Here is a 9386-nt window from a genome sequence, read left to right as displayed (position 1 = left end):
CTGATTCGTTAGAGAACTGGTTTTCACTGCCTGCCAATTAACTCTGACCTGCACTGTTACCTTGCATTACTCTTCTTAAATCAACAGAATCTCAAATATTTAACTTTTCCCCATTACTTAAACTGCTTAAGTAATCTTATCAAGATACTACTGGCAAATGCCACGAACAATTTGCACCACTCCAAATGATTTAAAGAGAAATAACCATTAAAGAACTATGTCATTTACCCAAACTTTCACAGTGCTCTCTGCAACTCGCACTCATTTTGCACATCTGTACCGAATGATGCACTGCTGATTGTTGAGGCAACAGCAGCGGTGTGGAAAGATGAAAGGTTCAGAGGTGCATGCAATTTTTCTCAAGATTGCTTTGAATGCTGGTATTACAAACAGCCGAAAAATGCACTGTTCTCTGACCGCGAATGGAACCCGTGCCGCGGCGGTGAAAGCGTCGAATCCTAACCACTAGACCACCAGGGAAGCGTCCTGCCAGCAAGCAGAACAATGCAGTCTTTCCTCCTTGCTGCTTTGAAATTTAGGTCACTTTCACGCCAGGCAAACTTTTCGCACAAGTTGACATTTTTTAGGCGAGATCACAAAGGACATGTTCACGAAACCACAGCATCAAATGCGGGGAGGCGTCCACCTGAAATCTATTTGCTTCTATGCTTTTCTCAGAGACACACAGTCAGAGAAAACCCTTCGGGATATTGAATAATCAGGACTAAAATATCAAGGACAATATAGAGGAAATAGTAATGCAGTGCTTGAGGCAAAGAATCAAACACATACACGAACATAGATGTGTGCCCACTTTGTGTGCGTATGTCTCAGATATCCTTATGATTCATGGAAGCTTGCAGCACTGTGTGAGGCCATTCGGCCAATCGTGCCAGTGCTGTCTCCTTGAAAGAGCAGACGTGCTTTCTTCCGCTGTTATCTACATTTCCCTATCCTCTCTCCTTCCGCAGTGCCCCGCACAAAAGACAAACAGAAAGCGAACACTAACGAGGAATTGATGCAGGAAGTTGTTATTCAGTTCACAACCATTTAAAATTATTTTACGTTCATTTTTATTCTGTTCTTCTTTTCCAAGGAGCACTTTAATGTGCTGCCCAAAGGTTTAAAATCGGGAATGTTAAAATTCCTCCCCGTTGGGGAATGTAACCCCGGTCTCCCGCGTGACAAGCGGGGATACTCACAACTATTCTAACGGTGAAGTGAGCAATGTAATCTCTGTCAGAGTAAGGATCGAGCCAGTTACACAGGAACAGGATGACCATTCAGCCCCTCAAACCTGTTGTACAGGAACAGGAGCAGATCATTCATACCCTGGACCCAGTTGCACAGGTACAGCTAATATATTATTAATGCTTCATGTGATGTGTTTGCTGTGAAATAAATTGTTAAAAAAATTACGCTGCATTGACCAGGAATCGAACACAGGTTTTTCGCGTGGCAGTGCGAGAATTCTACCCCTGAACCACCAATGCACGCAGAGTCAGCGAATTCCATTTTCTGGTAGCTACAATTTAATTTTGATATTTGTTAATACAAGCGAGGACACTGCATTAACATAAAAAGCAAAATGCAGCAGATGCTGGATCTGGAATTGTTGATTAAATGCTGGAAACACTCCGACGGTCCTGGAAGATCTGTGGACAGAGAAACACAGGGTTAATCTTTCAGGACCATGAGCTCTCGGCAGAGCTAAGATTTTGCGGTTTTGTAGCTCCCGTGTGAGTTTCCATCCAAAGTTCTTAAGCTGCTCAAAAATTAGATAATTAAGAAACTAACCTTCCCCTAAAGAATAAAGAGGTGCAGGATTGGGCCATTCGGCCCCTCGAGCCTAACCCACCATTTAATAAGTTCATGGTTGATGAGATCTCCGACACAACGCCACTTTGCCACCCACTCCCCATAAAGCTTGACTCCCCTGTAGCTGAAATATATGTCTATCTCCTCCAGATATACAGAGCCCGTTTGACTTCTTACAGATTGGCCCGAGGGATAAGCGACTTCAGTTTTGTTGATAGTGTGGAGAAGCTGGGACTGCTTTCCTCTGAAGGCTAAGAGGAAATGTAATAGAAGCTTGCAAAATTACAAGGGGTTTTGATAGATGAAATAAAAGGAAACGCTTTCCAGTGGCAGGAGGGTTTGTATGCAGAGGGAGAATTGTCCTATGCAGCAAGTGTTAAGGCCTAATAAATATGTGGATAAGTTATCACGGCCCAGGTATTCTCTCATTCCACTCTTGCACACGATGCTAATTTTTCAGACTGGCAATGAGTTGACTCACAGCCATGCTGTGATCAGCTAAGTTTGTTAGGGAATTGCAGTCGGCAAGATAAAACATGGAAGAGGGATAATAACCGTGACTGTTCTGACACAGTTAAATGTGGGCATTTAAAGTGTCTCCTTCCCAAAGTCATTTCCTGCTGACTTTGAAACAACAGGCAAGGCAGGAAGTGAATGTTGCACCTCTGCACCGAATGATGTGTTGCTGTCGGTTGAGGCAACAGCAGCGGTGTGAAAAGTTGACGAGGTGCAAGCATTGCTTCGCGCAGGTGCTTTGATTGCAAGCATTTCAAACAGCCTGAAAATGCACTTTTTCCTGACCGGGAATCGAACCCGGGTCGTGGCAGTAAAAGGGCCGAATCCTAACCACTAGACGACCAGGGAAGCTGTGGGAAGCGTCCTGCCAACAAGTAGAACAATGCAGTCTTTCCTCCTTGCTGCTTTGAAATTCAGGTCACATTCACGCCAGGGAAACTTTTCGTACAAGATGACATTTTTTAGGCGAGATCACAATGGACATGTTCGCGAAACCACAGCACATTGTGAGGCCAATCGGCCAGTCGTGCCAGTGCTGTCTCCTTGAAAGAGCAGACGTGCTTTCTCCCGCTGTTATCTACATTTCCCTGTCCTCTATCCTTCCGCAGTGCCCCGCACAAAAGACAAACAGAAGGAGAACACCAACGAGGAATTGATGCAGGAAGATGTTATACAGTTCTTCACCGTTTAAAATTATTTTAGGTTCATTTTTTTTCTGTTCTTCTTTTCCAAGGAGCACTTTGATGTGCTGCACAAAGGTTTAAAATTGGGGATGTTAAAATTCCTCCCCGTCGGGGAATTTAACCCCGGTCCCCCGCGGGACAGGTGGGGATACTCACCACTATTCTAACGAGGAAGTGAGCAATGTAATCTCTGTCAGAGTAAGAATCGAGCTTGTTACACAGGAACAGGACGCTCATTCAGCCCCTTAAACTTGTTGCACAGGAACAGGAGCAGCACATTCATACCATTGACCAGTTGCACAGGTACAGCTAATATATTATTAATGCTTCATGTGATGTGTTTGATATGAAATAAATTGTTAAAAAATCTTACCCTGCATTGACCGGAAATCTAACCCGGGTCTCCCACATGGAAAGCGAGTATTCTACCCCTGAACCACCAATGCTCGCATTGACGAAAGATTCCATTTTCTGGTAGCTACAATTTAATTTTGACTTTTGTTAATACAAGCGGGGACACTGCGTTAACATAAAAAGCAAAAGGAAGCAGATGCTGGATATGGAATTGTTGATTAAATGCTGGAAACCCTCCGAAGGTCCTGGAACATCTGTGGACAGAGAAACACAAGGTTAACCTTTCAGGTCCATGAGCTCTCAGCAGAGCTAAGATTTTGCAGTTTTGAAGGTCCCGTGTGAGTTTACATCCAAAGTTGTTAAGCTGCTCAGAAATTACATAATTAAGAAACTAACCTTCCCCAAAAGAATAAATAGGTGCAGGATTGGGCCATTCGGCCCCTCGAGCCTAACCCGCCATTTAATAAGTTCATGGCTGATGAGATCTCCGACACAACGCCACTTTGCCGCCCGCTCCCCATAAAGCTTGACTCCCCTGTAGCTGAAATATATGTCTATCTCCGCCAGACATACAGAGCCCGTTTGACGTCTTACAGAGTGGCCCAAGGGATAACCGACTTCGGTTATGTTGATAGTGTGGAGAAGCTCGGATTGCTTTCCTCTGAACGCTAAGAGGAAATTTAATAGAGGCTTGCAAAATTACAAGGGGTTTTGATAGATGAAATAAAGGCAAACGATTTCCAGTGGCAGGAGGGATGGTAAGCAGAGGGAGAATTGTCTTATGCAGCAAGTGTTAAGGCCTAATAAATATCAGGATAAGTTATCACGGCCCAGGTATTCTCTCATACCAGTCTTGCACACGTTGCTAATTTTTCACACTGGCAATGAGTTGACTGATAGCCGTGCTGTGCTCAGCTAAGTTTGTTAGGGAGATGCAGTCGGCATGATAATACATGGAAGACGGATAATAACCGTGACTGTTCTGACACTGTGAGGTACAGTTAAATGTGGGCATTTAAAGTGTCTTGTTCCCAATGTCATTTCCTGCTGACTTTGAAACAACAAGCATTTTACAGAAGGCAAGGAAGTGAATGTTGCACCTCTGTACCGAACGATGCGCTGCTGACTGTTTGTCGAGAAAATTAAGTATCAGACGGAGACTTCGAGGTTCGCTTTAGGAATTTATTACGTGATTTCACGGAGGGTCTGCAGCAGTCCCTACTGCCCACCAGCACTCTAAATTACTAATGTACAGCGCTCATATTTATACAGCAAGGTTAACAACATTCATACCCTTGATCCAGTTGCACAGGTACAGCTAATAAATTATTTATGCTCATGTGATGTGTTTGCTATGAAATGAATTGTTAAAAAAATTAACCTGCATTGGCCGGGAATCGAACCCGGGTCTCCCGCGTGGCAGGCGAGAATTCTACCCCTGAACCACCAATGCACGCCGACTTAATCGATTCTATTTTCTGGTGGCTACAATTTATTTTTGACTTTTGTTAATACAAGCGGGGACACTGCGTTAACATAAAAAGCAATATGCAGCAGATACTGCATCTGGAATTGTTGATTAAATGCTGGAAACACTTCGAAGGTCCTGGAAGATCTGTGGACAGAGAAACACAGGGTTAACCTCTCAGGTGCATGAGCTCTCGGCAGAGCTAAGATTTTGCACTTTTCTAGGTCCCGTGGGAGTTTCCTTCCAACGTTGTTTAGCTGCCCAAAAATTACATAATTAAGAAACTAACCTTCCCCAAAAGAATAAATAGGAGCAGGATTGGGCCATTCGGCCCCTCGAGCCCGCCATTTAATAAGTTCGTGGCTGATGAGATCTTCGACACAACGCAACTTTGCCGCCCGTTCCCCATAACCTTTGACTCTCCTGTGGCTGAAATATATGTCCATCAGACATACAGAACCCGTTTGACGTCTTACAGTGTGGCCCGAGGGATAGTGTGGAGAAGCTGCGATTGCTTTCCTCTGGAGGCTAAGAGGAAATTTAATTGAGGCTTGCAAAATTACAATGGGTTTTGATAGAGGAAATAAAGACAAACGCTTTCCAATGGCAGGAGGGATGGTAACCAGAGTTGGAATTGTCTTATGCAGCGAATGTTAAGGCCTCATGAATATCAGGATAAGTTATCACGGCCCAGTTACTCTGTCATTCGAGTCTTGCACACGTTGCTAATGTGGCATTTTTCACACTGGCAATGAGTTGACTGATGAGTTTGTTAGGGAGATGCAGTCGGCAAAATAATACATGGAAGACGGATAATAACCGTGACTGTTCTGACACTGTGAGGTACACATAAATGTGGGCATTTAAAGTGTCTTGTTCCCAATGCCATTTCCTGCTGACGATGAAACAGCAGGCATTTTATAGAAGGCAAGGAAGCGAATGCTGCACCTCGGTACCGAATGATGCGCTGCTGACTGTTGAGGCAACAGCAGCGGTGTGGAAAATTGAAAGGTTGATGAGGTGCAAGCATTGTTTCGCGCGGGTGTTTTGATTGCTGGCATTTCAAACAGCCAGAAAACGCACTGGTTGCTTGACCGGGAATCGAACCCGGGCCGCGGCGGTGAAAGCGCCGAATCCTATCCACTAGAGCACCAGAAACCTGCGAAAAGCGTCGTGCCAGCAAGCAGAACAAGGCAGTCTTTCCTCCTTGCTGCTTTGAAATTCAGGTCACTTTCACGCCAGGCAAACTTTTCGTACAAGATGACATTTTTTAGGCGAGATCACAAAGGACATGTTCAGGAAACCACAGCATCAAGTGCGTGTAGGCGTCCACCTGAAATCTATTTGCTTCTGTGCTTTTCTCAGAGATACACAGTCCGAGAAAAGCCGTCGGGATATTGAATAATCAGCACCAAAATATCAAGGACAACACAGAGGAGACAGTAATGCACTGCTTGAGACAAAGACTCAAACACATGCACGAACACAGATGTGTGCTCACTTTGTGGGAGTATGTCTCAGATATCCATATGATTCATGGAGGCGTGCAGTACAGTATGAGGCCATTCGGCCAATCGTGCCAGTGCTGTCCACTTGAAAGGTCAGACGTGCTTTCTCCCGCTGTTATCTGTATTTCCCTGTCCTCTCTCGTTCCGCAGTGCCCCGCACAAAAGACAAACAGAAGGAGAACATTATGCTAACGAGGAATTGATGCAGGAGGTTTTTATACAGTTCCTCACCGTTTAAAATTATTTTAGGTTCAATCTTTCGCTGTTGATCTTTTCCAAGGAGCGCTTTAAGGTGCTGCCAAAACGTTTAAAATTGGGGATGTTAAAATTCCTTCCCGTCGGGGAATTTCACCCCGGTCTCCCGCGTGACAGGCGGGGATACTCACAACGAGACTAACGAGGAAGTGAGCAATGTAATGTCTGTCAGAGTAAGAATCGAGCCTGTTACACAGGAACAGGATGCCATTCAGCCCCTCAAAGCTGTTGCACAGGAACAGGAGCAGAACATTCATACCCTTGATCCAGTTGCACAGGTACAGCTAATAAATTATTTATGCTCATGTGATGTGTTTGCTATGAAATGAATTGGTAAAAAAATTAGCCTGCATTGGCCGGGAATCGAACCCGGGTCTCCCGCGTGGCAGGCGAGAATTCTACCCCTGAACCACCAATGCACGCCGACTTAATAGATTCTATTTTCTGGTGGCTACAATTTATTCTTGACTTTTGTTAATACAAGCGGGGACACTGCGTTAACATAAAAAGCAATATGCAGCGGATACTGCATCTGGAATTGTTGATGAAACGCTGGAAACACTTCGAGGGTCCTGGAAGATCTGTGGACAGAGAAACACAGGGTTAACCTCTCAGGTGCATGAGCTCTCGGCAGAGCTAAGATTTTGCACTTTTCTAGGTCCCGAGGGAGTTTCCTTCCAAAGTTGTTCAGCTGCTCAAAAATTACATAATTAAGAAACTAACCTTCCCCAAAAGAATAAATAGGAGCAGGATTGGGCCATTCGGCCCCTCGAGCCCGCCATTTAATAAGTTCGTGGCTGATGAGACCTTCGACACAACGCAACTTTGCCGCCCGTTCCCCATAACCTTTGACTCTCCTGTGGCTGAAATATATGTCCATCAGACATACAGAACCCGTTTGACGTCTTACAGTGTGGCCCGACGGATAGTGTGGAGAAGCTGCGATTGCTTTCCTCTGGAGGCTAAGAGGAAATTTAATAGAGGCTTGCAAAATTACAATGGGTTTTGATAGAGGAAATAAAGACAAACGCTTTCCAATGGCAGGAGGGATGGTAACCAGAGGTAGAATTGTCTTATGCAGCGAATGTTAAGGCCTCATGAATATCAGGATAAGTTATCACGGCCCAGTTACTCTGTCATTCGAGTCTTGCACACGTTGCTAATGTGGCATTTTTCACACTGGCAATGAGTTGACTGATGAGTTTGTTAGGGAGATGCAGTCGGCAAAATAATACATGGAAGACGGATAATAACCGTGACTGTTCTGACACTGTGAGGTACACATAAATGTGGGCATTTAAAGTGTCTTGTTCCCAATGCCATTTCCTGCTGACGATGAAACAGCAGGCATTTGAAAGAAGGCAAGGAAGCGAATGCTGCATCTCGGTACCGAATGATGCGCTGCTGACTGTTGAGGCAACAGCAGCCGTGTGGAAAATTGTAAAGGTTGATGAGGTGCAAGCATTGTTTCGCGCGGGTGCTTTGATTGGTGGCATTTCAAACTGCCAGAAAACGCACTGGTTGCCTGACCGGGAATCGAACCCGGGCCGCGGCGGTGAAAGCGCCGAATTCTATCCACTACACCACCAGAAAACTGCGAAAAGCGTCCTGCCAGCAAGCAGAACAAGGCAGTCTTTCCTCCTTGCTGCTTTGAAATTCAGGTCACTTTCACACCAGGCAAACTTTTCGTACAAGATGACATTTTTTAGGCGAGATCACAAAGGACATGTTCAGGAAACCACAGCATCAAGTGCGTGTAGGCGTCCACCTGAAATCTATTTGCTTCTGTGCTTTTCTCAGAGATACACAGTCCGAGAAAAGCCGTCGGGATATTGAATAATCAGCACCAAAATATCAAGGACAATACAGAGGAGACAGTAATGCACTGCTTGAGTCAAAGTCTCAAACACATGCACGAACACAGATGTGTGCTCACTTTGTGTGAGTATGTCTCAGATATCCATATGATTCATGGAGGCGTGCAGTAAAGTATGAGGCCATTAGGCCAATCGTGCCAGTGCTGTCCACTTGAAAGGTCAGACGTGCTTTCTCCCGCTGTTATCTGTATTTCCCTGTCCTCTCTCGTTCCGCAGTGCCCCGCACAAAAGACAAACAGAAGGAGAACATTATGCAAACGAGGAATTGATGCAGGAGGTTTTTATACAGTTCCTCACCGTTTAAAATTATTTTAGGTTCAATCTTTCGCTGTTGATCTTTTCCAAGGAGCGCTTTAAGGTGCTGCCAAAACGTTTAAAATTGGGGATGTTAAAATTCCTTCCCGTCGGGGAATTTCACCCCGGTCTCCCGCGTGACAGGCGGGGATACTCACAACGAGACTAACGAGGAAGTGAGCAATGTAATGTCTGTCAGAGTAAGAATCGAGCCTGTTACACAGGAACAGGATGCCATTCAGCCCCTCAAAGCTGTTGCACAGGAACAGGAGCAGAACATTCATACCCTTGATCCAGTTGCACAGGTACAGCTAATAAATTATTTATGCCCATGTGATGTGTTTCCTATGAAATGAATTGTTAAAAAAATTAGCCTGCATTGGCCGGGAATCGAACCCGGGTCTCCCGCGTGGCAGGCGAGAATTCTACCCCTGAACCACCAATGCACGCCGACTTAATCGATTCTATTTTCTGGTGGCTACAATTTATTTTTGACCTTTGTTAATACAAGCGGGGACACTGCGTTAACATAAAAAGCAATATGCAGCAGATACTGCATCTGGAATTGTTGATTAAATGCTGGAAACACTTCGAAGGTCCTGGAAGATCCGTG

General features: G+C 44.9%; 3 non-coding genes across 3 annotated transcripts; all 3 read right to left on the bottom strand.

Moving 5' to 3' along the window:
* Positions 1–4753: 4753 nt before the first annotated feature.
* trnag-gcc (transfer RNA glycine (anticodon GCC)) lies at positions 4754–4824 on the bottom strand. Its single transcript has one exon. It is a non-coding gene; the product is annotated as a tRNA-Gly (tRNA).
* A 2126-nt stretch (positions 4825–6950) lies between these two features.
* Positions 6951–7021, bottom strand: trnag-gcc (transfer RNA glycine (anticodon GCC)). The gene has a single exon. It is a non-coding gene; the product is annotated as a tRNA-Gly (tRNA).
* Positions 7022–9148: 2127 nt separating this feature from the next.
* On the bottom strand, positions 9149–9219 carry trnag-gcc (transfer RNA glycine (anticodon GCC)). Its single transcript has one exon. It is a non-coding gene; the product is annotated as a tRNA-Gly (tRNA).
* Between the last annotated feature and the right edge of the window lie 167 nt (positions 9220–9386).

This window comes from Somniosus microcephalus, unplaced genomic scaffold, assembly GCF_052327205.1.
Source record: "Somniosus microcephalus isolate GS21.2 unplaced genomic scaffold, FLI_Smic_1.0 unresolved_chr8, whole genome shotgun sequence".
Lineage (NCBI taxonomy): Eukaryota > Metazoa > Chordata > Chondrichthyes > Squaliformes > Somniosidae > Somniosus > Somniosus microcephalus.
Note: the sequence above shows the minus strand (reverse complement) of the source record. Positions and strands in the feature narration are given on the sequence as shown.